The 23,077-nt window shown below is 41.2% G+C and overlaps 17 non-coding genes and 4 pseudogenes across 17 annotated transcripts; 5 read left to right on the top strand and 16 right to left on the bottom strand.

Moving 5' to 3' along the window:
- Positions 1–115: 115 nt before the first annotated feature.
- Positions 116–279, bottom strand: LOC135020365 (U1 spliceosomal RNA). The gene has a single exon (XR_010217795.1). It is a non-coding gene; the product is annotated as a U1 spliceosomal RNA (small nuclear RNA).
- Positions 280–974: 695 nt separating this feature from the next.
- On the bottom strand, positions 975–1,116 carry LOC135020654 (U1 spliceosomal RNA; annotated as a pseudogene).
- A 152-nt stretch (positions 1,117–1,268) lies between these two features.
- Positions 1,269–1,432, bottom strand: LOC135020759 (U1 spliceosomal RNA). The gene has a single exon (XR_010218112.1). It is a non-coding gene; the product is annotated as a U1 spliceosomal RNA (small nuclear RNA).
- A 692-nt stretch (positions 1,433–2,124) lies between these two features.
- Positions 2,125–2,266, bottom strand: LOC135020658 (U1 spliceosomal RNA; annotated as a pseudogene).
- A 152-nt stretch (positions 2,267–2,418) lies between these two features.
- On the bottom strand, positions 2,419–2,582 carry LOC135020395 (U1 spliceosomal RNA). Its single transcript, XR_010217824.1, has one exon. It is a non-coding gene; the product is annotated as a U1 spliceosomal RNA (small nuclear RNA).
- Positions 2,583–3,270: 688 nt separating this feature from the next.
- Positions 3,271–3,412, bottom strand: LOC135020655 (U1 spliceosomal RNA; annotated as a pseudogene).
- A 152-nt stretch (positions 3,413–3,564) lies between these two features.
- Positions 3,565–3,728, bottom strand: LOC135020760 (U1 spliceosomal RNA). Its single transcript, XR_010218113.1, has one exon. It is a non-coding gene; the product is annotated as a U1 spliceosomal RNA (small nuclear RNA).
- A 692-nt stretch (positions 3,729–4,420) lies between these two features.
- Positions 4,421–4,562, bottom strand: LOC135020591 (U1 spliceosomal RNA; annotated as a pseudogene).
- Positions 4,563–4,714: 152 nt separating this feature from the next.
- LOC135020370 (U1 spliceosomal RNA) lies at positions 4,715–4,878 on the bottom strand. Its single transcript, XR_010217800.1, has one exon. It is a non-coding gene; the product is annotated as a U1 spliceosomal RNA (small nuclear RNA).
- Positions 4,879–5,493: 615 nt separating this feature from the next.
- On the bottom strand, positions 5,494–5,656 carry LOC135020625 (U1 spliceosomal RNA). The gene has a single exon (XR_010218013.1). It is a non-coding gene; the product is annotated as a U1 spliceosomal RNA (small nuclear RNA).
- A 152-nt stretch (positions 5,657–5,808) lies between these two features.
- On the bottom strand, positions 5,809–5,972 carry LOC135020541 (U1 spliceosomal RNA). The gene has a single exon (XR_010217965.1). It is a non-coding gene; the product is annotated as a U1 spliceosomal RNA (small nuclear RNA).
- Positions 5,973–6,643: 671 nt separating this feature from the next.
- On the bottom strand, positions 6,644–6,806 carry LOC135020627 (U1 spliceosomal RNA). The gene has a single exon (XR_010218015.1). It is a non-coding gene; the product is annotated as a U1 spliceosomal RNA (small nuclear RNA).
- Positions 6,807–6,958: 152 nt separating this feature from the next.
- On the bottom strand, positions 6,959–7,122 carry LOC135020380 (U1 spliceosomal RNA). Its single transcript, XR_010217809.1, has one exon. It is a non-coding gene; the product is annotated as a U1 spliceosomal RNA (small nuclear RNA).
- A 671-nt stretch (positions 7,123–7,793) lies between these two features.
- On the bottom strand, positions 7,794–7,956 carry LOC135020639 (U1 spliceosomal RNA). The gene has a single exon (XR_010218023.1). It is a non-coding gene; the product is annotated as a U1 spliceosomal RNA (small nuclear RNA).
- Positions 7,957–8,108: 152 nt separating this feature from the next.
- LOC135020415 (U1 spliceosomal RNA) lies at positions 8,109–8,272 on the bottom strand. The gene has a single exon (XR_010217843.1). It is a non-coding gene; the product is annotated as a U1 spliceosomal RNA (small nuclear RNA).
- Positions 8,273–8,943: 671 nt separating this feature from the next.
- LOC135020624 (U1 spliceosomal RNA) lies at positions 8,944–9,106 on the bottom strand. The gene has a single exon (XR_010218012.1). It is a non-coding gene; the product is annotated as a U1 spliceosomal RNA (small nuclear RNA).
- A 144-nt stretch (positions 9,107–9,250) lies between these two features.
- Positions 9,251–9,366, top strand: LOC135020713 (U5 spliceosomal RNA). Its single transcript, XR_010218067.1, has one exon. It is a non-coding gene; the product is annotated as a U5 spliceosomal RNA (small nuclear RNA).
- A 270-nt stretch (positions 9,367–9,636) lies between these two features.
- LOC135020727 (U5 spliceosomal RNA) lies at positions 9,637–9,752 on the top strand. Its single transcript, XR_010218081.1, has one exon. It is a non-coding gene; the product is annotated as a U5 spliceosomal RNA (small nuclear RNA).
- Positions 9,753–10,038: 286 nt separating this feature from the next.
- Positions 10,039–10,154, top strand: LOC135020723 (U5 spliceosomal RNA). Its single transcript, XR_010218077.1, has one exon. It is a non-coding gene; the product is annotated as a U5 spliceosomal RNA (small nuclear RNA).
- A 274-nt stretch (positions 10,155–10,428) lies between these two features.
- On the top strand, positions 10,429–10,544 carry LOC135020732 (U5 spliceosomal RNA). Its single transcript, XR_010218085.1, has one exon. It is a non-coding gene; the product is annotated as a U5 spliceosomal RNA (small nuclear RNA).
- Positions 10,545–10,819: 275 nt separating this feature from the next.
- Positions 10,820–10,934, top strand: LOC135020744 (U5 spliceosomal RNA). The gene has a single exon (XR_010218098.1). It is a non-coding gene; the product is annotated as a U5 spliceosomal RNA (small nuclear RNA).
- Positions 10,935–23,077: the final 12,143 nt, after the last annotated feature.

A 23,077-nucleotide genomic window follows, 5' to 3' on the forward strand; every position in this document is an offset into this window, starting at 1 on the left:
TCCCCCCTGTGAAGTGAAGGAGATCCAACTGAAGCAGCACCAGGGAACTCTCGAAAGAAGAACAAGGCTAGAGGAAGATCTGAGACAAAGAAATCTGACTTTTACCAGAGCTGACCAGAGGAAAGCACAAACACAGTCCCCCACTACCACAAATAATGCAGTCGAGTTTCCCACATTTGGGAAAATCACAGGGGTCAGCATACCCAGAATGCAATGAATGAACCTCACCCTGGGAGAACAATCTTCATGATAATGGTATCTCCTATGCAAAATAAGTATGATTTGGGATAGGGCTGGGGAGGGCCGCTGCTCAGGCACATCTCTGTCAAGTAAAGGAGATTCAACTGAGGCAGCACAAGGGAACTCTCATCTGGGGACAACAACTGCAGGGAGAACACATATTTTCAGATGAAAATGGGAGAGCAGAAGGCTGCCTAATACTGAAGCACCCCCAAACAACAAACCAAATGCAACAACTAGTACAAGCATTCCTGGGAAAAGGTCTGCAGAAGACGGATTTGCATACGGTGATGTTATCCAAGCAGTGGGCCAAAGTTGGCTGGAACCCTCATCTGCATATGAAAAGAGAAAAGGGGTATGCAGGGCATGGCGGCCTTTTGCGGTGCTTGGATGACCCTTAGTTTGCATTAAACACCTCCACCCTCCGTCGGTGTGGGGCTCATGTTGGCTATGCCCCAGCCCCTGAAGCATTCAAGCTGATTTCTTGCAGCAGCTGGGCACTGTAACAGCTCCAGAGCTGCTCTGTAAGGTAAGTAAAAGGGTGTGGGCCCTGCAGCACTACCTGTAGTTTGCATTGTGCATTGGAAGGCACAAAGTAAGCAGACAGGAGGAGATGTCAGGATAGTCCACAAGGGTATAGAAGGGAGGGGCTTAAGAAAAAAGAAGTGGAAACAGACAGCAAACTAGGCTGGAGAGAGACCTGAGACAAAGAGATCTGAATTATATGAGAGCCGACCAGGGGAAACACAAATTATGCAGTCAAGTTTCCCACATTTGGGGAAATCGCAGGGGCAGCACACCCAGAGTGCATTGGGTGAGCCTTGCCCTGGGAGAAGCACCTACATGATCATAGTATCTCACCTGGCAGGTAAGTAGGAGTTGGGCTAGAGCTGGGGAGGGTCGCTGCTCGGGCACCCCCCTGTCAAGTGAAGGAGATCCAACTGAGGCAGCACAAGGGAACTCTCGAAAGAAGAACAAGGCTAGAGGAAGATCTGAGACAAAGAAATCTGACTTTTACCAGAGCTGACCAGAGGAAAGCACAAACACAGTCCCCCACTACCACAAATAATGCAGTTGAGTTTCCCACATTTGGGGAAATCACAGGGGTCAGCATACCCAGAATGCAATGAATGAACCTAACCCTGGGAGAACAATCTTCATGACCATGGTATCTCCTATGCAAAATAAGTATGATTTGGGATAGGGCTGGGGAGGGCCGCTGCTCAGGCACATCTCTGTCAAGTAAAGGAGATTCAACTGAGGCAGCACAAGGGAACTCTCATCTGGGGACAACAACTGCAGGGAGAACACATATTTTCAGATGAACATGGGAGGGCAGAAGGCTGCCTAATACTGAAGCACCCCCAAACAACAAACCAAATGCAACAACTAGTAAAAGCATTCCTGGGAGAAGGTCTGCAGAAGACGGATTTGCATACGGTGATGTCATCCAAGCAGTGGGCCAAAGTTGGCTGGAACCCTCATCTGCATATGAAAAGAGAAAAGGGTTATGCAGGGCATGGCGGCCTTTTGCGGCGCTTGGATGACCCCTAGTTCGCATTAAACACCTCCATTCTCCTTCGGTGTGGGGCTCATGTTGGCTATGCCCCAGCCCCTGAAGTATTCAAGCTGATTTCTTGCAGCAGCTGGGCACTGTAACAGCTCCAGAGCTGCTCTGTAAGGCAAGTAAAAGGGTGTGGGCCCTGCAGCACTACCTGTAGTTCGCATTGTGCGTTGGAAGGCACAAAGTAAGCAGACGGGAGAAGTCAGGATAGTGCGCAAGGGCATAGAAGGGAGCGGCTCAAGAAAAGAGAAGTGGAAACAGGCAGCAAACTAGGCTGGAGAGAGACCTGAGACAAAGAGATCTAAATTATACGAGAGCCGACCAGGGGAAACACAAGTTATGCAGTCAAGTGTCCCACATTTGGGGAAATCGCAGGAGCAGCACACCCAGAGTGCAATGGGTGAGCCTTGCCCTGGGAGAAGCACTTTCATGATCATAGTATCTCACCTGGCAGGTAAGTAGGAGTTGGGCTAGAGCTGGGGAGGGTTGCTGCTCGGGTACCCCCCTGTCAAGTGAAGGAGATCCAACTGAGGCAGCACAAGGGAACTCTCGAAAGAAGAACAAGGCTAGAGGAAAATCTGAGACAAAGAAATCTGACTTTTACCAGAGCTGACCAGAGGAAAGCACAAACACAGTCCCCCACTACCACAAATAATGCAGTCGAGTTTCCCACATTTGGGGAAATCACAGGGGTCAGCATACCCAAAATGCAATGAATGAACCTCACCCTCGGAGAACAATCTTCATGATAATGGTATCTCCTATGCAAAATAAGTATGATTTGGGATAGGGCTGGGGAGGGCCGCTGCTCAGGCACATCTCTGTCAAGTAAAGGAGATTCAACTGAGGCAGCACAAGGGAACTCTCATCTGGGGACAACAACTGCAAGGAGAACACATATTTTCAGATGAAAATGGGAGAGCAGAAGGCTGCCTAATACTGAAGCACCCCCAAACAACAAACCAAATGCAACAACTAGTACAAGCATTCCTGGGAAAAGGTCTGCAGAAGACGGATTTGCATACGGTGATGTTATCCAAGCAGTGGGCCAAAGTTGGCTGGAACCCTCATCTGCATATGAAAAGGGGTATGCAGGGCATGGCGGCCTTTTGCGGAGCTTGGATGACCCTTAGTTTGCATTAAACACCTCCACCCTCCGTCGGTGTGGGGCTCATGTTGGCTATGCCCCAGCCCCTGAAGCATTCAAGCTGATTTCTTGCAGCAGCTGGGCACTGTAACAGCTCCAGAGCTGCTCTGTAAGGCAAGTAAAAGGGTGTGGGCCCTGCAGCACTACCTGTAGTTTGCATTGTGCATTGGAAGGCACAAAGTAAGCAGACAGGAGGAGATGTCAGGATTGTCCACAAGGGTATAGAAGGGAGGGGCTTAAGAAAAAAGAAGTGGAAACAGACAGCAAACTAGGCTGGAGAGAGACCTGAGACAAAGAGATCTGAATTATATGAGAGCCGACCAGGGGAAACACAAATTATGCAGTCAAGTTTCCCACATTTGGGGAAATCGCAGGGGCAGCACACCCAGAGTGCATTGGGTGAGCCTTGCCCTGGGAGAAGCACCTACATGATCATAGTATCTCACCTGGCAGGTAAGTAGGAGTTGGGCTAGAGCTGGGGAGGGTCGCTGCTCGGGCACCCCCCTGTCAAGTGAAGGAGATCCAACTGAGGCAGCACAAGGGAACTCTCGAAAGAAGAACAAGGCTAGAGGAAGATCTGAGACAAAGAAATCTGACTTTTACCAGAGCTGACCAGAGGAAAGCACAAACACAGTCCCCCACTACCACAAATAATGCAGTTGAGTTTCCCACATTTGGGGAAATCACAGGGGTCAGCATACCCAGAATGCAATGAATGAACCTAACCCTGGGAGAACAATCTTCATGACCATGGTATCTCCTATGCAAAATAAGTATGATTTGGGATAGGGCTGGGGAGGGCCGCTGCTCAGGCACATCTCTGTCAAGTAAAGGAGATTCAACTGAGGCAGCACAAGGGAACTCTCATCTGGGGACAACAACTGCAGGGAGAACACATATTTTCAGATGAACATGGGAGGGCAGAAGGCTGCCTAATACTGAAGCACCCCCAAACAACAAACCAAATGCAACAACTAGTAAAAGCATTCCTGGGAGAAGGTCTGCAGAAGACGGATTTGCATACGGTGATGTCATCCAAGCAGTGGGCCAAAGTTGGCTGGAACCCTCATCTGCATATGAAAAGAGAAAAGGGTTATGCAGGGCATGGCGGCCTTTTGCGGCGCTTGGATGACCCCTAGTTCGCATTAAACACCTCCATTCTCCTTCGGTGTGGGGCTCATGTTGGCTATGCCCCAGCCCCTGAAGTATTCAAGCTGATTTCTTGCAGCAGCTGGGCACTGTAACAGCTCCAGAGCTGCTCTGTATGGCAAGTAAAAGGGTGTGGGCCCTGCAGCACTACCTGTAGTTCGCATTGTGCGTTGGAAGGCACAAAGTAAGCAGACGGGAGAAGTCAGGATAGTGCGCAAGGGCATAGAAGGGAGCGGCTCAAGAAAAGAGAAGTGGAAACAGGCAGCAAACTAGGCTGGAGAGAGACCTGAGACAAAGAGATCTAAATTATACGAGAGCCGACCAGGGGAAACACAAATTATGCAGTCAAGTGTCCCACATTTGGGGAAATCGCAGGAGCAGCACACCCAGAGTGCAATGGGTGAGCCTTGCCCTGGGAGAAGCACCTTCATGATCATAGTATCTCACCTGGCAGGTAAGTAGGAGTTGGGCTAGAGCTGGGGAGGGCTGCTGCTCGGGTACCCCCCTGTCAAGTGAAGGAGATCCAACTGAGGCAGCACAAGGGAACTCTCGAAAGAAGAACAAGGCTAGAGGAAAATCTGAGACAAAGAAATCTGACTTTTACCAGAGCTGACCAGAGGAAAGCACAAACACAGTCCCCCACTACCACAAATAATGCAGTCGAGTTTCCCACATTTGGGGAAATCACAGGGGTCAGCATACCCAAAATGCAATGAATGAACCTCACCCTCGGAGAACAATCTTCATGACCATGGTATCTCCTATGCAAAATAAGTATGATTTGGGATAGGGCTGGGGAGGGCCGCTGCTCAGGCACATCTCTGTCAAGTAAAGGAGATTCAACTGAGGCAGCACAAGGGAACTCCCATCTGGGGACAACAACTGCAGGGAGAACACATATTTTCAGATGAACATGGGAGGGCAGAAGGCTGCCTAATACTGAAGCACCCCCAAACAACAAACCAAATGCAACAACTAGTACAAGCATTCCTGGGGGAAGTTCTGCAGAAGACGGATTTGCATACGGTGATGTCATCCAAGCAGTGGGCCAAAGTTGGCTGGAACCCTCATCTGCATATGCAAAGAGAAAAGGGGTATGCAGGGCATGGCGGCCTTTTGCGGCGCTTGGATGACCCTTAGTTCGCATTAAACACCCCCACCCTCCTTCGGTGTGGGGCTCATGTTGGCTATGCCCCAGCCCCTGAAGCATTCAAGCTGATTTCTTGCAGCAGCTGGGCACTGTAACAGCTCCAGAGCTGCTCTGTACGGCAAGTAAAAGGGTGTGGGCCCTGCAGCACTACCTGTAGTTTGCATTGTGCATTGGAAGGCACTTAAGTATAGAGAAGTGGAAACAGACAGCAAACTAGGCTGGAGAGAGACCTGAGACAAAGAGATCTGAATTATACGAGAGCCGACCAGGGGAAACACAAATTATGCAGTCAAGTTTCCCACATTTGGGGAAATCGCAGGAGCAGCACACCCAGAGTGCAATGGGTGAGCCTTGACCTGGGAGAAGCACCTACGTGATCATAGTATCTCACCTGGCAGGTAAGTAGGAGTTGGGCTAGAGCTGGGGAGGGTCGCTGCTCGGGTACCCCCCTGTCAAGTGAAGGAGATCCAACTGAGGCAGCACAAGGGAATTCTCGAAAGAAGAACAAGGCTAGAGGAAGATCTGAGACAAAGAAATCTGACTTTTACCTGAGCTGACCAGAGGAAAACACAAACACAGTCCCCCACTACCACAAATAATGCTGTCGAGTTTCACACATTTGGGGAAATCACAGGGGTCAGCATACCCAGAATGCAATGAATGAACCTCACACTGGAAGAATAATCTTCATGACCATGGTATCTCCTATGCAAAATAAGTATGATTTGGGATAGGGCTGGGGAGGGCCGCTGCTCAGGCACATCTCTGTCAAGTAAAGGAGATTCAACTGAGGCAGCATAAGGGAACTCTCATCTGGGGACAACAACTGCAGGGAGAACACATATTTTCAGATGAACATGGGAGGGCAGAAGGCTGCCTAATACTGAAGCACCCCCAAACAACAAACCAAATGCAACAACTAGTGCAAGCATTCCTGGGGGAAGGCCTGCAGCAGATGGATTTGCATATGGTGATGTCATCCAAGCAGTGGGTCAAAGTTGGCTTCAACCCTCGTCTGCATATGAAAAGAGAAAAGGGGCGTGCAGGGCATGGCGGCCTTTTGCGGCGCTTGGATGACCCCTAGTTCGCATTAAACACCTCCACCCTCCTTTGGTGTGGGGCTCATGTTGGCTATGCCCCAGCCCCTGAAGCATTCAAGCTGATTTCTTGCAGTAGCTGGGCACTGTAACAGCTCCAGAGCTGCTCTGTACGGCAAGTAAAAGGGTGTGGGCCCTGCAGCACTACCTGTAGTTTGCATTGTGCATTGGAAGGCACAAAGTAAGCAGACGGGAGAAGTAAGGATAGTGCGCAAGGCCATAGAATGGAGCGGCTTAAGAAAAGAGAAGTGGAAACAGACAGCAAACTAGGCTGGAGAGAGACCTGAGACAAAGAGATCTGAATTATACGAGAGCCGACCAGGGGAAACACAAATTATGCAGTCAAGTTTCCCACATTTGGGGAAATCGCAGGGGCAGCACATCCAGAGTGCAATGGGTGAGCCTTGCCCTGGGAGAAGCACCTTCATGATTATAGTATCTCACCTGGCAGGTAAGTAGAAGTTGGGCTAGAGCTGGGGAGGGTCGCTGCTCGGGCACCCCCCTGTCAAGTGAAGGAGATCCAACTGAGGCAGCACAAGGGAACTCTCGAATGAAGAACAAGGCTAGAGGAAGAACTGAAACAAAGAAATCTGACTTTTACCAGAGCTGACCAGAGGAAAGCACAAACACAGTCCCCCACTACCACAAATAATGCAGTTGAGTTTCCCACATTTGGGGAAATCACAGGGGTCAGCATACCCAGAATGCAATGAATGAACCTCACCCTGGGAGAACAATCTTCAAGACCATGGTCTCTCCTATGCAAAATAAGTATGATTTGGGATAGGGCTGGGGAGGGCCGCTGCTCAGGCACATCTCTGTCAAGTAAAGGAGATTCAACTGAGGCAGCACAAGGGAACTCTCATCTGGGGACAACAACTGCAGGGAGAACACATATTTTCAGACGAACATGGGAGGGCAGAAGGCTGCCTAATACTGAAGCACCCCCAAACAACAAACCAAATGCAACAACTAGTGCAAGCATTCCTGGGGGAAGGCCTGCAGCAGATGGATTTGCATATGGTGATGCCATCCAAGCAGTGGGTCAAAGTTGGCTTCAACCCTCGTCTGCATATGAAAAGAGAAAAGGGGCGTGCAGGGCATGGCGGCCTTTTGCGGCGCTTGGATGACCCCTAGTTCGCATTACACACCTCCACCCTCCTTCGGTGTGGGGCTCATGTTGGCTATGCCCCAGCCCCTGAAGCATTCAAGCTGATTTCTTGCAGCAGCTGGGCACTGTAACTGCTCCAGAGCTGCTCTGTAAGGCAAGTAAAAGGGTGTGGGCCCTGCAGCACTACCTGTAGTTTGCATTGTGCGTTGGAAGGCACGAAGTAAGCAGACGGGAGAAGTCAGGATAGTGCGCAAGGGCATAGAAGGGAGCGGCTCAAGAAAAGAGAAGTGGAAACAGACAGCAAACTAGGCTGGAGAGAGACCTGAGACAAAGAGATCTGAATTATACGAGAGCCGACCAAGGGAAACACAAATTATGCAGTCAAGTTTCCCACATTTGGGGAAATCACAGGGGCAGCACAACCAGAGTGCAATGGGTGAGCCTTGCCCTGGGAGAAGCACCTTCATGATCATAGTATCTCACCTGGCAGGTAAGTAGGAGTTGGGCTAGAGCTGGGGAGGGTCGCTGCTCGGGCACCCCCCTGTCAAGTGAAAGAGATCCAACTGAGGCAGCACAAGGGAACTCTCGAAAGAAGAACAAGGCTAGAGGAAGATCTGAGATAAAGAAATCTGATTTTTACCAGAGCTGACCAGAGGAAAGCACAAACACAGTCCCCCACTACCACAAATAATGCAGTCGAGTTTCCCACATTTGGGGAAATCACAGGGGTCAGCATACCCAGAATGCAATGAATGAACCTCACCCTGGGAGAACAATCTTCATGACCATGGTATCGCCTATGCAAAATAAGTATGATTTGGGATAGGGCTGGGGAGGGCCGCTGCTCAGGCACATCTCTGTCAAGTAAAGGAGATTCAACTGAGGCAGCACAAGGGAACTCTCATCTGGGGACAACAACTGCAGGGAGAACACATATTTTCAGATGAACATGGGAGGGCAGAAGGCTGCCTAATACTGAAGCACCCCCAAACAACAAACCAAATGCAACAACTAGTGCAAGCATTCCTGGGGGAAGGCCTGCAGCAGATGGATTTGCATATGGTGATGTCATCCAAACAGTGGGTCAAAGTTGGCTTCAACCCTCGTCTGCATATGAAAAGAGACAAGGGGCGTGCAGGGCATGGCGGCCTTTTGCGGCGCTTGGATGACCATTAGTTCGCATTACACACCTCCACCCTCCTTCGGTGTGGGGCTCATGTTGGCTATTCCCCAGCCCCTGAAGCATTCAAGCTGATTTCTTGCAGCAGCTGGGCACTGTAACTGCTCCAGAGACGCTCTGTAAGGCAAGTAAAAGGGTGTGGGTCCTGCAGCACTACCTGTAGTTTGCATTGTGCGTTGGAAGGCACGAAGTAAGCAGACGGGAGAAGTCAGGATAGTGCGCAAGGGCATAGAAGGGAGCGGCTCAAGAAAAGAGAAGTAGAAACAGACAGCAAACTAGGCTGGAGAGAGACCTGAGACAAAGAGATCTGAATTATACGAGAGCCGACCAGGGGAAACACAAATTATGCAGTCAAGTTTCCCACATTTGGGGAAACCGCAGAAGCAGCACACCCAGAGTGCAATGGGTGAGCCTTGCCCTGGGAGAAGCACCTTCATGATCATAGTATCTCACCTGGCAGGTAAGTAGGAGTTGGGCTAGAGCTGGGGAGGGTCGCTGCTCGAGCATCCCCCTGTCAAGTAAAGGAGATTCAACTGAGGCAGCACAAGGGAACTCTCATCTGGGGACAACAACTGCAGGGAGAACACATATTTTCAGATAAAAATCTTGGTCATGCTCTGGTTTCTCTTCAGAACGAACAAATCTTTCGCCTTTTACTAAAGATTTCCGTGGAGAGGAGCAAAACCGAGTTTTATCTCAATTTTTGCATGCCCCATCTTTTTGGGGTTTCTTTTATCGGTTTAAAGATAGAATGAGTGTGCTTTAATGTAAGCTCATTTGTATAGAAATTACAGTAAATGTTTGTTTCTTTTCAAACAGAACTTTCTTGACCATGCTACTTGCTTGAAAGATCTGGGAGCACATGGAATACAGTACAAACCATGCTTATAGCAAGGAGAAGACAGGTGAGAAATCTGCTTTCTTTCAAATTGGGCGCTCACTTTGATCTGAATGAGGACTGCTGGCACGGCACTCAGGCGACAGGTGGAATCTTGGTCATGCTCTGGTTTCTCTTCAGAACGAACAAATCTTTCGCCTATTACTAAAGATTTCCGTGGAGAGGAGCAAAACTGAGTTTTATCTCAATTTTTGCATGCCCCATATTATTGGGGTTTCTTTTATCGGATTAAAGACAGAACGAGTGTGCTTTCTTGTTAGCTTTAATGTAAGTTTATTTGCATAACAATGACAATAAATGTCTGTTTCTTTTCAAGCAGAACTTTCTTGACCATACTAATTGCTTGAAAGATCTGGGAGCACATGGAAAAGAGTACAAACCATGCTTATAGCAAGGGGAAGCCTGGTGAGAAATCTGCTTTCTTTCTTTCAAATTGGGTGCTCACTTTGAGCTGAATGAGGACTGCTGGCATGGCACTCAGGCGACAGGTGGAATCTTGGTCATGCTCTGGTTTCTCTTCAGAATGAACAAATCTTTCGCCTTTTACTAAAGATTTCCGTGGAGAGGAGCAAAACTGAGTTTTATCTCAATTTTTGCATGCCCCGTCTTATTGGGGTTTCTTTTATCAGTTTAAAGATAGAACGAGTGTGCTTTAATGTAAGCTCATTTGCGTAGAAATGACAGTAAATGTTTGTTTCTTTTCAAACAGAACTTTCTTGACTATACTAATTGCTTGAAAGATCTGGGAGCACATGGAAAAGAGTACAAACCATGTTTATAGCAAGGGGAAGCCTGGTGAGAAATCTGCTTTCTTTCTTTCAAATTGGGTGCTCACTTTGAGCTGAATGAGGACTGCTGGCATGGCACTCAGGCGACAGGTAGAATCTTGGTCATGCTGTGGTTTCTCTTCAGAACGAACAAATCTTTCGCCTTTTACTAAAGATTTCCGTGGAGAGGAGCAAAACTGAGTTTTATCTCAATTTTTGCATGCCCCATCTTATTGGGGTTTTATTTTATTGGTTTAAAGATAGAACGAGTGTGCTTTAATGTAAGCTCATTTGCATAGAAATGACAGTAAATGTTTGTTTCTTTTCAAACAGAACTTTCTTGACCACACTAATTGTTTGAAAGATCTGGGAGCACATGGAAAAGAGTACAAACCATGTTTATAGCAAGGGGAAGCCTGGTGAGAAATCTGCTTTCTTTCATTCAAATTGGGTGCTCACTTTGAGCTGAATGAGAACTGCTGGCATGGCACTCAGGAGACAGGTGGAATCTTGGTCATGCTCTGGTTTCTCTTCAGAACTAACAAATATTTCGCCTTTTATTAAAGATTTCCGTGGAGAGGAGCAAAACTGAGTTTTATCTCAATTTTTGCATGCCCCATGCAAAGTGTCTCTGTGGCGCGATCGGTTAGTGTGTTCAGCTATTAATCAAAAGGTTGGTGGTTCAATCCCATCCAGGGACGTAATTGACCTTGTGATCAGATTTTGGTAATATTTAAGTAGACAAGTCAAAATTGCAAACCCCCTCTTATGGTGTAGGGTACCTGGCTTTCTCTGATGTAATCAGAGTTAGATTTGATTAAGTGATTTTATAAAAAAAAAACAGCTAGGAAGCACAATTTAGCAGTGGGTTACAGAGAAAAAGAAAAATGCTGGCAGAAAAATCCAATTGAGTGATTAAACAGCTCTTCATTTTCTGGCTTTATTTTTATGATAACAAATTTGTTCTCTGAAAAGTGTCCACAAAGCCAAGTATCTGATTAACATCTTTGTAGGGATGGTTTTTCACCTATTACTAAATTAAACTTGCTTCATTGAAAAGGCAGCAAGATGCATCCTCATTTCAATATCTACGGAAATAATACAGGTTGACACCAGGAAACATTAACGCCACTGCATCTTTGCTGTTTTCTCATGTGGAAGTCTGTTTAATGTGAAAACAAGGTGATATCTAATTAGCACACAGGTAAGGAATTAAGAACATCTTTATTTAAGGGTGAAGATGTTTCTCACAAAATCGTTGCCCCAATGCATCATTGAAATTCAAGCTGGAAAGATGATTTTAATATATCACTTGTACATTTTGTATTGCTCTTCTGGTGACAATGTAGTTTGTTTTTGTCAATTACCATTTTAATAATCGGGTAAAGAAAATTAATAGGATTTTTGAAAGAAAACAATACTATTAAAACAAATTAAAATGGTAAAAGTTATTGTACTTTAAGTAAAAATAAAAGAGCAAAAATATCAATCCCAGTTTTGGATTACTTTAATTAACAAAAAAAAATGCATATAGCAGAGGATAGTTTCAATCTGCCTACCTCTGGGTTATGGACACAGCATGCTTCCATTACAGTACTCTGCTGCACATGTAAGTGCAAGAGATCCTGAAGCACTCACTCATCATGGGAAAGTACCAATGTGTTTCTTCATTGGTTGATGGAAGAAACATCTTACAAAAACTCTCCACATTATTGACTTTTTAAAATGTTTCTAGGAATCATTCTAGATGAATGCTTATTAGCCTTTGTCAGTAAGTACTTTTGCAAAGTGTTGCTGTGGCGCAATCAGTTAGTGTGTAAGGCTATTAACCAAAAGTTTGGTGGTTCAATCCCACCCAGGGACTTAATTGACCTTGTTATCAGATTTTGGTGATCTTTAAGTAGACAAGTCAAAATTTCAAACCCACTGTTATGGTGTAGGGTACCTGGCCTTCTCTGATGTTTAGATTTGATTCAGTGATTTTATAAAAACAGCTAGGAAGCACAATTTAGCAGTGGGTTGCAGAGAAAAAGAAATATGCTGGCAGAAAAATCCAATTGAGTGATTAAACAGCTCTTCATTTTCTGGCTTTATTTTTATACTAACAAATTTGTTCTCTGAAAAGTGTCCACAAAGCCAAGTCTCTGATTAACACCTTTGTAGGGATGGTTTTTCACCTATTACTAAATTAAACTTGCTTCATTGGAAAGGCAGCAAGATGCATCCTCATTTCAATGTCTACTGAAATAATACAGGTTGACACCAGGAAACATTAACGCCACTGCATCCTTGCTGCTTTCGCATGTGGAAGTCTGTTTAATGTGAAAACAAGGTGATATCTAATTAGCACACAGGTAAGGAATTAAGAAAATCTTTATTTAAGGGTGAAGATGTTTCTCACAAAATCGTTGCCCCAATGCATCATTGAAATTCAAGCTGGAAAGATGATTTTAATATATCACTTGTACATTTTGTATTGCTCTTCTGGTGACAATGTAGTTTGTTTTTGTCAATTACCATTTTAATAATCGGGTAAAGAAAATTAATTGGATTTTTGAAAGAAAACAATACTGTCAATATACTATTAAAACAAATTAAAATGGTAAAAGTTATTGTACTTTAAGTAAAAATAAAAGAGCAAAAATATCAATCCCAGTTTTGGATTACTTTAATTAACAAAAAAAAATGCATATAGCAGAGGATAGTTTCAATCTGCCTACCTCTGGGTTATGGACCCAGCATGCTTCCATTACAGTACTCTGTTGCACATGTAAGTGCAAGAGGTCCTGAAGCACTCACTTATCATGGGAAAGTACCAATGTGTTTCTTCATTGGTTGATGGAAGAAACATCTTACAAAAACTCTCCACATTATTGACTTTTTAAAATGTTTCTAGGAATCGTTCTAGATGAATGCTTATTAGCCTTTGTCAGTATGTTCTTTTGCAAAGTGTTGTTTTGGCGCAATCAGTTAGTGTGTAAGGCTATTAACCAAAAGGTTGGTGGTTCAATCCCACCCAGGGACTTAATTGACCTTGTTATCAGATTTTGGTGATCTTTAAGTAGACAAGTCAAAATTTCAAACCCCCTGTTATGGTGTAGGGTACCTGGCCTTCTCTAATGTAATCAGAGTTAGATTTGATTCAGTGATTTTATAAAAACAGCTAGGAAGAACAATTTAGCAGTGGGTTGCAGAGAAAAAGAAATATGCTGGCAGAAAAATCCAATTGAGTGATTAAACAGCTCTTCATTTTCTGGCTTTATTTTTATACTAACAAATTTGTTCTCTGAAAAGTGTCCACAAAGCCAAGTCTCTGATTAACACCTTTGTAGGGATGGTTTTTCACCTATTACTAAATTAAACTTGCTTCATTGGAAAGGCAGCAAGATGCATCTTCATTTCAATGTCTACTGAAATAATACAGGTTGACACCAGGAAACATTAACGCCACTGCATCCTTGCTGCTTTCGCATGTGGAAGTCTGTTTAATGTGAAAACAAGGTGATATCTAATTAGCACACAGGTAAGGAATTAAGAAAATCTTTATTTAAGGGTGAAGATGTTTCTCACAAAATCGTTGCCCCAATGCATCATTGAAATTCAAGCTGGAAAGATGATTTTAATATATCACTTGTACATTTTGTATTGCTCTTCTGGTGACAATGTAGTTTGTTTTTGTCAATTACCATTTTAATAATCGGGTAAAGAAAATTAAGTGGATTTTTGAAAGAAAACAATACTGTCAATATACTATTAAAACAAATTAAAATGGTAAAAGTTATTGTACTTTAAGTAAAAATAAAAGAGCAAAAATATCAATCCCAGTTTTGGATTACTTTAATTAACAAAAAAAAATGCATATAGCAGAGGATAGTTTCAATCTGCCTACCTCTGGGTTACGGACCCAGCATGCTTCCATTACAGTACTCTGCTGCACATGTAAGTGCAAGAGGTCCTGAAGCACTCACTTATCATGGGAAAGTACCAATGTGTTTCTTCATTGGTTGATGGAAGAAACATCTTACAAAAACTCTCCACATTATTGACTTTTTAAAATGTTTCTAGGAATCGTTCTAGATGAATGCTTATTAGCCTTTGTCAGTATGTACTTTTGCTAAGTGTAGCTGTGGTGCAATCAGTTAGTGTGTAAGGCTATTAACCAAAAGGTTGGTTGTTCAATCCCACCCAGGGATTTAATTGACCTTGTTATCAGATTTTGGTGATCTTTAAGTAGACAAGTCAAAATTTCAAACCCCCTGTTATGGTGTAGGGTACCTGGCCTTCTCTGATGTAATCAGAGTTAGATTTGATTCAGTGATTTTATAAAAACAGCTAGGAAGCACAATTTGGCAGTGGGTTGCAGAGAAAAAGAAATATGCTGGCAGAAAAATCCAATTGAGTGTTTAAACAGCTCTTCATTTTCTGGCTTTATTTTTATGCTAACTAATTTGTTCTCTGAAAAGTGTCCACAAAGCCAAGTATCTGATTAACATATTTGTAGGGATGGTTTTTCACCTATTACTAAATTAAACTTGCTTCATTGGAAAGGCAGCAAGATGTATCCTCATTTCAATATCTACTGAAATAATACAGGTTGACACCAGGAAACATTAACGCCACTGCATCCTTGCTGCTTTCTCATGTGGAAGTCTGTTTAATGTGAAAACAAGGTGATATCTAATTAGCACACAGGTAAGGAATTAAGAAAATCTTTATTTAAGGGTGAAGATGTTTCTCACAAAATCGTTGCCCCAATGCATCATTGAAATTCAAGCTGGAAAGATGATTTTAATATATCACTTGTACATTTTGTATTGCTCTTATGGTGACAATGTAGTTTGTTTTTGTCAATTACCATTTTAATAATAGGGTAAAGAAAATTAAGTGGATTTTTGAAAGAAAACAATACTGTCAATATACTATTAAAACAAATTAAAATGGTAAAAGTTATTGTACTTTAAGTAAAAATAAAAGCGAAAATATCAATCCCAGTTTTGGATTACTTTAATGAACAAAAAAAAAATTCATATAGCAAAGGATAGTTTCAATCTGCCTACCTCTGGGTTATGGGCCCAGCATGCTTCCATTGCAGTACTCTGCTGCACATGTAAGTGCAAGAGATCCTGAAGCACTCACTCATCATGCGAAAGTACTAATGTGTTTCTTCATTGGTTGCTGGAAGAAACATCTTACAAAAACTCTCCAGATTATTGACTTTTTAAAGTTTTTCTAGGAAACGTTCTAGATGAATGCTTATTAGTCTTTGTCAGTATGTGCTTTTTGCAAAGTGTCGCTGTGGCGCAATCAGTTAGTGTGTATGGTTATTAACCAAAAGGTTGGTGGTTCAATCCCACCCAGGGACGTAATTGACCTTGTTATCAGATTTTGGTGATCTTTAAGTAGACAAGTCAAAATTTCAAACCCACTGTTATGGTGTAGGGTACCTGGCCTTCTCTGATGTAATCAGAGTTAGATTTGATTCAGTGATTTTATAAAAACAGCTAGGAAGCACAATTTAGCAGTGGGTTGCAGAGAAAAAGAAATATGCTGGCAAAAAAATCCAATTGAGTGATTAAACAGCTCTTCATTTTCTGGCTTTATTTTTATGCTAACAAATTTGTTCTCTGAAAAGTGTCCACAAAGCCAAGTCTCTGATTAACACCTTTGTAGGGATGGTTTTTCACCTATTACTAAATTAAACTTGCTTCATTGGAAAGGCAGCAAGATGCATCCTCATTTTAATGTCTACTGAAATAATACAGGTTGACACCAGGAAACATTAACGCCACTGCATCCTTGCTGCTTTCGCATGTGGAAGTCTGTTTAATGTGAAAACAAGGTGATATCTAATTAGCACACAGGTAAGGAATTAAGAAAATCTTTATTTAAGGGTGAAGGTGTTTCTCACAAAATCGTTGCCCCAATGCATCATTGAAATTCAAGCTGGAAAGATGATTTTAATATATCACTTGTACATTTTGTATTGCTCTTCTGGTGACAATGTAGTTTGTTTTTGTCAATTACCATTTTAATAATCGGGTAAAGAAAATTAATTGGATTTTTGAAAGAAAACAATACTGTCAATATACTATTAAAACAAATTAAAATGTTAAAAGTTATTGTACTTTAAGTAAAAATAAAAGCTAAAATATCAATCCCAGTTTTGGATTACTTTAATGAACAAAAAAAAAATGCATATAGCAAAGGATAGTTTCAATCTGCCTACCTCTGGGTTATGGGCCCACCATGCTTCCATTGCAGTACTCTGCTGCACATGTAAGTGCAAGAGATCCTGAAGCACTCACTCATCATGCGAAAGTAACAATGTGTTTCTTCATTGGTTGCTGGAAGAAACATCTTACAAAAACTCTCCAGATTATTGACTTTTTAAAGTTTTTCTAGGAAACGTTCTAGATGAATGCTTATTAGTCTTTGTCAGTGTGTACTTTTCGCAAAGTGTCTCTGTGGCGCAATCGGTTAGTGTGTTCAGCTATTAATCAAAAGGTTGGTGGTTCAATCCCATCCAGGGACGTAATTGACCTTGTGATCAGATTTTGGTAATATTTAAGTAGACAAGTCAAAATTGCAAACCCTCTCTTATGGTGTAGGGTACCTGGCCTTCTCTGATGTAATCAGAGTTAGATTTGATTAAGTGATTTTATAAAAAAAACAGCTAGGAAGCACAATTTAGCAGTGGGTTGCAGAGAAAAAGAAAAATGCTGGCAGAAAAATCCAATTGAGTGATTAAACAGCTCTTCATTTTCTGGCTTTATTTTTATGATAACAAATTTGTTCTCTGAAAAGTGTCCACAAAGCCAAGTATCTGATTAACATCTTTGTAGGGATGGTTTTTCACCTATTACTAAATTAAACTTGCTTCATTGGAAAGGCAGCAAGATGCATCCTCATTTCAATATCTACGGAAATAATACAGGTTGACACCAGGAAACATTAACGCCACTGCATCTTTGCTGTTTTCTCATGTGGAAGTCTGTTTAATGTGAAAACAAGGTGATATCTAATTAGCACACAGGTAAGGAATTAAGAACATCTTTATTTAAGGGTGAAGATGTTTCTCACAAAATCGTTGCCCCAATGCATCATTGAAATTCAAGCTGGAAAGATGATTTTAATATATCACTTGTACATTTTGTATTGCTCTTCTGGTGACAATGTAGTTTGTTTTTGTCAATTACCATTTTAATAATCGGGTAAAGAAAATTAATAGGATTTTTGAAAGAAAACAATACTATTAAAACAAATTAAAATGGTAAAAGTTATTGTACTTTAAGTAAAAATAAAAGAGCAAAAATATCAATCCCAGTTTTGGATTACTTTAACAAAAAAAATGCATATAGCAGAGGATAGTTTCAATCTGCCTACCTCTGGGTTATGGACCCAGCATGCTTCCATTACAGTACTCTGCTGCACATGTAAGTGCAAGAGATCCTGAAGCACTCACTCATCATGGGAAAGTACCAATGTGTTTCTTCATTGGTTGATGGAAGAAACATCTTACAAAAACTCTCCACATTATTGACTTTTTAAAATGTTTCTAGGAAACGTTCTAGATGAATGCTTATTAGCCTTTGTCAGTATGTACTTTTGCAAAGTGTAGCTGTGGCGCAATCAGTTAGTGTGTAAGGCTATTAACCAAAAGGTTGGTGGATCAATCCCACCCAGGGACTTAATTGACCTTGTTATCAGATTTTGGTGATCTTTAAGTAGACAAGTCAAAATTTCAAACCCACTGTTATGGTGTAGGGTACCTGGCCTTCTCTGATGTTTAGATTTGATTCAGTGATTTTATAAAAACAGCTAGGAAGCACAATTTAGCAGTGGGTTGCAGAGAAAAAGAAATATGCTGGCAGAAAAATCCAATTGAGTGATTAAACAGCTCTTCATTTTCTGGCTTTATTTTTATACTAACAAATTTGTTCTCTGAAAAGTGTCCACAAAGCCAAGTCTCTGATTAACACCTTTGTAGGGATGGTTTTTCACCTATTACTAAATTAAACTTGCTTCATTGGAAAGGCAGCAAGATGCATCCTCATTTCAATGTCTACTGAAATAATACAGGTTGACACCAGGAAACATTAACGCCACTGCATCCTTGCTGCTTTCGCATGTGGAAGTCTGTTTAATGTGAAAACAAGGTGATATCTAATTAGCACACAGGTAAGGAATTAAGAAAATCTTTATTTAAGGGTGAAGATCTTTCTCACAAAATCGTTGCCCCAATGCATCATTGAAATTCAAGCTGGAAAGATGATTTTAATATATCACTTGTACATTTTGTATTGCTCTTCTGGTGACAATGTAGTTTGTTTTTGTCAATTACCATTTTAATAATCGGGTAAAGAAAATTAATTGGATTTTTGAAAGAAAACAATACTGTCAATATACTATTAAAACAAATTAAAATGGTAAAAGTTATTGTACTTTAAGTAAAAATAAAAGAGCAAAAATATCAATCCCAGTTTTGGATTACTTTAATTAACAAAAAAAAATGCATATAGCAGAGGATAGTTTCAATCTGCCTACCTCTGGGTTATGGACCCAGCATGCTTCCATTACAGTACTCTGCTGCACATGTAAGTGCAAGAGATCCTGAAGCACTCACTCATCATGGGAAAGTACCAATGTGTTTCTTCATTGGTTGATGGAAGAAACATCTTACAAAAACTCTCCACATTATTGACTTTTTAAAATGTTTCTAGGAATCGTTCTAGATGAATGCTTATTAGCCTTTGTCAGTATGTTCTTTTGCAAAGTGTCGTTTTGGCGCAATCAGTTAGTGTGTAAGGCTATTAACCAAAAGGTTGGTGGTTCAATCCCACCCAGGGACTTAATTGACCTTGTTATCAGATTTTGGTGATCTTTAAGTAGACAAGTCAAAATTTCAAACCCCCTGTTATGGTGTAGGGTACCTGGCCTTCTCTAATGTAATCAGAGTTAGATTTGATTCAGTGATTTTATAAAAACAGCTAGGAAGAACAATTTAGCAGTGGGTTGCAGAGAAAAAGAAATATGCTGGCAGAAAAATCCAATTGAGTGATTAAACAGCTCTTCATTTTCTAGCTTTATTTTTATACTAACAAATTTGTTCTCTGAAAAGTGTCCACAAAGCCAAGTCTCTGATTAACACCTTTGTAGGGATGGTTTTTCACCTATTACTAAATTAAACTTGCTTCATTGGAAAGGCAGCAAGATGCATCTTCATTTCAATGTCTACTGAAATAATACAGGTTGACACCAGGAAACATTAACGCCACTGCATCCTTGCTGCTTTCGCATGTGGAAGTCTGTTTAATGTGAAAACAAGGTGATATCTAATTAGCACACAGGTAAGGAATTAAGAAAATCTTTATTTAAGGGTGAAGATGTTTCTCACAAAATCGTTGCCCCAATGCATCATTGAAATTCAAGCTGGAAAGATGATTTTAATATATCACTTGTACATTTTGTATTGCTCTTCTGGTGACAATGTAGTTTGTTTTTGTCAATTACCATTTTAATAATCGGGTAAAGAAAATTAATAGGATTTTTGAAAGAAAACAATACTATTAAAACAAATTAAAATGGTAAAAGTTATTGTACTTTAAGTAAAAATAAAAGAGCAAAAATATCAATCCCAGTTTTGGATTACTTTAATTAACAAAAAAAATGCATATAGCAGAGGATAGTTTCAATCTGCCTACCTCTGGGTTATGGACCCAGCATGCTTCCATTACAGTACTCTGCTGCACATGTAAGTGCAAGAGATCCTGAAGCACTCACTCATCATGGGAAAGTACCAATGTGTTTCTTCATTGGTTGATGGAAGAAACATCTTACAAAAACTCTCTACATTATTGACTTTTTAAAATGTTTCTAGGAATCATTCTAGATGAATGCTTATTAGCCTTTGTCAGTAAGTACTTTCGCAAAGTGTCGCTGTGGCGCAATCAGTTAGTGTGTAAGGCTATTAACCAAAAGGTTGGTGGATCAATCCCACCCAGGGACTTAATTGACCTTGTTATCAGATTTTGGTGATCTTTAAGTAGACAAGTCAAAATTTCAAACCCACTGTTATGGTGTAGGGTACCTGGCCTTCTCTGATGTTTAGATTTGATTCAGTGATTTTATAAAAACAGCTAGGAAGAACAATTTAGCAGTGGGTTGCAGAGAAAAAGAAATATGCTGGCAGAAAAATCCAATTGAGTGATTAAACAGCTCTTCATTTTCTGGCTTTATTTTTATACTAACAAATTTGTTCTCTGAAAAGTGTCCACAAAGCCAAGTCTCTGATTAACACCTTTGTAGGGATGGTTTTTCACCTATTACTAAATTAAACTTGCTTCATTGGAAAGGCAGCAAGATGCATCCTCATTTCAATGTCTACTGAAATAATACAGGTTGACACCAGGAAACATTAACGCCACTGCATCCTTGCTGCTTTCGCATGTGGAAGTCTGTTTAATGTGAAAACAAGGTGATATCTAATTAGCACACAGGTAAGGAATTAAGAAAATCTTTATTTAAGGGTGAAGATCTTTCTCACAAAATCGTTGCCCCAATGCATCATTGAAATTCAAGCTGGAAAGATGATTTTAATATATCACTTGTACATTTTGTATTGCTCTTCTGGTGACAATGTAGTTTGTTTTTGTCAATTACCATTTTAATAATCGGGTAAAGAAAATTAATTGGATTTTTGAAAGAAAACAATACTGTCAATATACTATTAAAACAAATTAAAATGGTAAAAGTTATTGTACTTTAAGTAAAAATAAAAGAGCAAAAATATCAATCCCAGTTTTGGATTACTTTAATTAACAAAAAAAAATGCATATAGCAGAGGATAGTTTCAATCTGCCTACCTCTGGGTTATGGACCCAGCATGCTTCCATTACAGTACTCTGCTGCACATGTAAGTGCAAGAGATCCTGAAGCACTCACTCATCATGGGAAAGTACCAATGTGTTTCTTCATTGGTTGATGGAAGAAACATCTTACAAAAACTCTCCACATTATTGACTTTTTAAAATGTTTCTAGGAATCGTTCTAGATGAATGCTTATTAGCCTTTGTCAGTATGTTCTTTTGCAAAGTGTCGTTTTGGCGCAATCAGTTAGTGTGTAAGGCTATTAACCAAAAGGTTGGTGGTTCAATCCCACCCAGGGACTTAATTGACCTTGTTATCAGATTTTGGTGATCTTTAAGTAGACAAGTCAAAATTTCAAACCCCCTGTTATGGTGTAGGGTACCTGGCCTTCTCTAATGTAATCAGAGTTAGATTTGATTCAGTGATTTTATAAAAACAGCTAGGAAGAACAATTTAGCAGTGGGTTGCAGAGAAAAAGAAATATGCTGGCAGAAAAATCCAATTGAGTGATTAAACAGCTCTTCATTTTCTGGCTTTATTTTTATACTAACAAATTTGTTCTCTGAAAAGTGTCCACAAAGCCAAGTCTCTGATTAACACCTTTGTAGGGATGGTTTTTCACCTATTACTAAATTAAACTTGCTTCATTGGAAAGGCAGCAAGATGCATCTTCATTTCAATGTCTACTGAAATAATACAGGTTGACACCAGGAAACATTAACGCCACTGCATCCTTGCTGCTTTCGCATGTGGAAGTCTGTTTAATGTGAAAACAAGGTGATATCTAATTAGCACACAGGTAAGGAATTAAGAAAATCTTTATTTAAGGGTGAAGATGTTTCTCACAAAATCGTTGCCCCAATGCATCATTGAAATTCAAGCTGGAAAGATGATTTTAATATATCACTTGTACATTTTGTATTGCTCTTCTGGTGACAATGTAGTTTGTTTTTGTCAATTACCATTTTAATAATCGGGTAAAGAAAATTAAGTGGATTTTTGAAAGAAAACAATACTGTCAATATACTATTAAAACAAATTAAAATGGTAAAAGTTATTGTACTTTAAGTAAAAATAAAAGAGCAAAAATATCAATCCCAGTTTTGGATTACTTTAATTAACAAAAAAAAAATGCATATAGCAGAGGATAGTTTCAATCTGCCTACCTCTGGGTTATGGACCCAGCATGCTTCCATTACAGTACTCTGCTGCACATGTAAGTGCAAGAGGTCCTGAAGCACTCACTTATCATGGGAAAGTACCAATGTGTTTCTTCATTGGTTGATGGAAGAAACATCTTACAAAAACTCTCCACATTATTGACTTTTTAAAATGTTTCTAGGAATCGTTCTAGATGAATGCTTATTAGCCTTTGTCAGTATGTACTTTTGCTAAGTGTAGCTGTGGCGCAATCAGTTAGTGTGTAAGGCTATTAACCAAAAGGTTGGTTGTTTAATCCCACCCAGGGATTTAATTGACCTTGTTATCAGATTTTGGTGATCTTTAAGTAGACAAGTCAAAATTTCAAACCCCCTGTTATGGTGTAGGGTACCTGGCCTTCTCTGATGTAATCAGAGTTAGATTTGATTCAGTGATTTTATAAAAACAGCTAGGAAGCACAATTTGGCAGTGGGTTGCAGAGAAAAAGAAATATGCTGGCAGAAAAATCCAATTGAGTGATTAAACAGCTCTTCATTTTCTGGCTTTATTTTTATGCTAACTAATTTGTTCTCTGAAAAGTGTCCACAAAGCCAAGTATCTGATTAACATATTTGTAGGGATGGTTTTTCACCTATTACTAAATTAAACTTGCTTCATTGGAAAGGCAGCAAGATGCATCCTCATTTCAATATCTACTGAAATAATACAGGTTGACACCAGGAAACATTAACGCCACTGCATCCTTGC

Source organism: Pseudophryne corroboree, unplaced genomic scaffold (genome assembly GCF_028390025.1).
Source record: "Pseudophryne corroboree isolate aPseCor3 unplaced genomic scaffold, aPseCor3.hap2 scaffold_350, whole genome shotgun sequence".
Classification (NCBI taxonomy): Eukaryota; Metazoa; Chordata; class Amphibia; order Anura; family Myobatrachidae; genus Pseudophryne; species Pseudophryne corroboree.